This window comes from Lipotes vexillifer, unplaced genomic scaffold (genome assembly GCF_000442215.2).
Source record: "Lipotes vexillifer unplaced genomic scaffold, Lipotes_vexillifer_v1.1 scaffold469, whole genome shotgun sequence".
In the NCBI taxonomy this organism is placed as follows: Eukaryota; Metazoa; Chordata; class Mammalia; order Artiodactyla; family Lipotidae; genus Lipotes; species Lipotes vexillifer.
The window spans coordinates 934596-938920 of NW_006788006.1; positions in this window are offsets into that span (position 1 = coordinate 934596).

A 4325-nucleotide genomic window follows, 5' to 3' on the forward strand; every position below is an offset into this window, starting at 1 on the left:
AAGTAGCGCTTAGAGACTGAGAGGCTCACCAAAATCCTAAGAGATCATCCAGTTCACATCCCTGAGTTAACAAGCCTGGGTGGGGCGCCTGGGCTAAAGATGACACTCCAGCTTACTACTCCCCCAAACTCCCTCTCATATACTTTCACTGTAGTATCAAGGGAAAAATGGAGGTGAAACCAAATCAAGGCATTTTGGTGCTCTGGTGGAAACCTTTTAAAGGAGAGGTTTAATTCCCCATGTGTGAATTTCTTCCTGAGACTCTTCAGGAGAGTGGCACAGAATCCTGGATGAAAAGATCTGCCCAGCCAAACGACCCTCCTCTGACCATTCTCTGCCCTGGTGAGTTGTTTTTTTTAAATAACCCCCGATCTTTTGGACCAAGGGCATGGCCTGCCTCCAAAGAACAGGTGTTTGCTTGCAGAACTATCCAGGTTTCTGTCCAGGCCTCGGCTGTCCTCACAGATGGATGAGCCTAAACATCAGTTCTTTTCCTATACTCACAGCTGGATAGTCTCTTCCTTCTCTGCCTGAACTGTACCTCTCAGAGAGCACTACCTAGGTCTGCCTTGTGCTCATTATGTAGCATCCCAACCATCTGCATGAGGTGGATTCCTTCCTCTCTTCTGCTGTAGAACAGAAATCATGAACACCTGGGCTCTAAAACCAGGCCTTGCCACTTACCAGCAACCCTACCCAAGTGACTGAACTCTCTGGGTGTCAAATTCCTTATCTGCAAAACGCAGATGATGTAACAGTACCCATTTTCTGAGGATTTTAAGGAATACAGTCTTAGGAATCCAGCACCTGGCACACAGTAATCACTCAAATATTCACTAAAATAGACTGATCATAAATGGATGCACAAGCTCCCCAGTCTGTGGAGGGGAATACAGTGGAGAAAGAGAAGTGACCCACATTGCAGCTCCATACATTAAGGCTGACCCAGACCAAGCAGGGTGACTCCTGTTCAAATTTACCATTTCAGAACAGGCAAGCAAGAAGAAACAGAAAAAAAGACCTATTCAGAAAAGGTAGTTCTACCCTTTGAAGGGAAGTCTATTCACAGGCAACTATTTGCTAAAAGCCCTGAACCTTTTCACAAAATCAATGATCAAAGATAACTATTGTCTCAAGATGAACAACTGGGGGGTGGGAGGGGTTTGAAAGAGCCATTGGACAGGGAGGGTACCCAGCTCTCACAAGTGCAAGGGAAGGGTACTCAAATGGGTTCCCAGAACAAAAAGGCCCATAGATGTCCTGAGAAGTGACACAGAGGACAGGCAAGCTAAGCTATGGGCCTGTCAGCTCCAACTCTGGTAACTCCAAACTGCATTCCTGGGATTACAAATATATGTGAGTTATTATCTTGAAACAGATGAACATGAAGGTGGTGTTATCTCCAGACAACCAATCTGTGAGCTCAATTGTTTCCTGGCGTCAAAAGGAAAACAGAGACACATATACACAAACTTCATTACTTAGCAGCTTTTTATAACTAAAAGCACTTCAGAGGTAAGAATTTTAAATGAAGATTATAAATGAAAACAACCTACACATGGATGGTACCACCTCTTACAAAACTCTTTCATATAGGCTATGTGTTTATTTAATTACAGAACAGAAAGGGAAAACTGCTTAAGTAACAAAGCCATGCCTGTACAATAAGACTGTAATTCAACTGAGCAGAGCAATGGGATTAATTAAAGCCAAGACCAACAGAAAATGAAAAGGGGAAATATCCATCAGCATATACAAGTCTATCTTCAAACTTCAGAAATTAGGGAAAGCAAAGGGATTTTAATATTGTTAAAAAGAGGACAACAGGCCCAAAATGGTGTCTCTTATGCTAAGCCCCATGTCCACAAACCACAACTTAGTTCTGGGTCTCCCAAAATGGAATCTTAAACCAGTCAATCGGGAATCACCTGGTCAGCACTACTGAGGTAATCTGCCTGACAGACCCCTAACGTCCCTAAAAAGAAAGTGACCTTGCCACAAGCAATCTGCTTTTTGATAGCATAATTTCCCTCATCCTGCTCTCTGTTACTAAGTCTTTCATTTGTGCAGCTCCTTGGGCGCTCCTTCCCATCTGCTAGATGGGATGCTGCCCTATTCATGAATCATTGAATAAAACCAGTAAGATCTTTAAAGTTTACTCAGTTGAATTTTTCAAACAATATGCCCTATTCTTAGAAGTAATACAAGTTCTTTTTCATCCTTTGACAACTCTGCCCCAATTACAAAGTATGAATTATTCAAGTTTACGATACTGGATTTCCCATTCCTTCTACCAGACAAGGATTTGGGAAAGGAGAGCAGAGTGGCACCATGCACACCACCTGTGTAGCATGTTCATATCCCTAAGCATAAACATATCACACTAAAGAATGGTACTTTCTCATCCCACAAGCTCTATCTCCCTCAGTCTGCAGGTTCAAGTGCATGCATGGAATAAAGGGTGCTGCAGCTGACAGCAGGCGCTAAGCCACATAAGGGACCATAGCCATGAATCTTTCTAAGTCTACCCACATCCAACACCATGAAATCATCAGGCTGGCCAGCGACCCATTGGATTACCTTCTGCAGCAAAGGCTCCAGGCCAACACCAAATCCTGGAGATGGTTTTATGAACAGCACAGCTTCAGTGAAGAGCCCCAGAACAAAAACCTTCCTTCATCTGCAGCCGCTGCAATAAGCCCATTCTGGCACATTCTGACATTCATCTCCAAGAAAGAGAACAAGCTGAAAAAGAAGGGCGCAGAGGGCCCCTGGACAGATGTGTACCACAGCTGACACTGGTTACTCGACAGCTCTGTAAACATCTCTGGAGGATTTTCACAAGGACAAACCAAAAAGGGTGCTCCACAGTTTCCTACAGTCATAAATTTGCAAATGCCTGCAAAAGCAGGACGCATGCAAAAAAGAAAGTCTTCAAAACCATCAAGTCTTTTAATTAACATAATTACTCATTCTCAATGTAAAATCCAAGAAATTCATTTTAGTACATGCTCCCTGAATGGGCTTTAGGGTTCTGAGAACTGCCCCTGCCCCCAAACTGTTCAACGTTCGCACATATGCATTTTTCTGGAGGAAGGATCCACAGCGCTGTCTGTCACATTCTCAAAGGGACCTCCAACCTCCCCTCAAGTTAAGAACTGATGCTCTAGGGACTTCCCTGGTGGTCCGTCCAGTGGTTAAGAATCCGCCTTCCAATGCAGGAGATGCGGGTTTGATCCCTGGTTGGGGAACTAAGATCCCACATGCTGCGGGGCAACTAAGCCCGCGCACCGCAAGTACTGAGCCCGCGCGCTCTGAAGCCTGCCGCCACAACTAGAGAGAAGGCTGCGCGCTGCAACAAAGAGCCCGCACACCACAACAAAGACCCAATGCTGCCAAATAAATAAATTAAAAACAAGAAAACTGAAGCTCTAGTGAGAAGCAGGGCTGGTCTATCCTTGGCCACTGGACCCTCAATTATTTTGAGCCCCTTAAAGAACTGAATAAATCCAAGAGCAAGAACTGCAGAAAAATGATTACTCTAGCAATGTTTAACACTTGTTTTTGATTATGGAAATCTGAGTAAGCTTTCTGTAATACTAGAGGAATGCCAAGCAGCAGACTTTACAAGAACTTAAGTACAGAAACAGCTTAACAAATGGCAAAATTACAAATGACTTTTTGTGTGGATGAAGATGAATCCAGTCCACTGAAATGTTCTCCATAACAAGTTCATTCATGCAAGCGTTTGCCGACGTTTATCTACCTGGTCTCTTAACCCAGTCTTCCCCTGCGCTTCATTCCGTGATCTAAGCCCATCTCACCCCTGTGCTTCCTGAGGGCTGTTTTTCTGGCCAAACTGGGCTCTATCACCAGTGGCTGGAGTCCTCTTGCTCACTCGAGACTACTGAGACTTGGCTTGACTCCTCCCAGAGCCCCCACAGCAACTCCCTCTTTACCTGGAACCTGGAATAAACCATGTCGTTCATTTAATCCTCTATCAAAGATTTGGAATACACACATCCATGACCATCTTCACTTTATCCTTTTTCTTGAGTAACTCATTCTAAGCTGATTTCACCTAATTCTGTTTTATGACCAAGTATGGTAAATTAGCTTCCCTTTCAGCCATCCAAAACTTGCTTCAAGTTAGGGGATACACTCGACTTCTAGTGTAAACTATAGACAGTTTGACAAAAATTATCCCATCTAGAATGACTCATAATGATGAGCAAGATGCTGCTGGGGCTACCACTTGAGGTGAGCAAGCGGAGGGCACAGATGGGATAAACGTGTCACGTTTGAGGTGAGGTGGTTCGGCATTC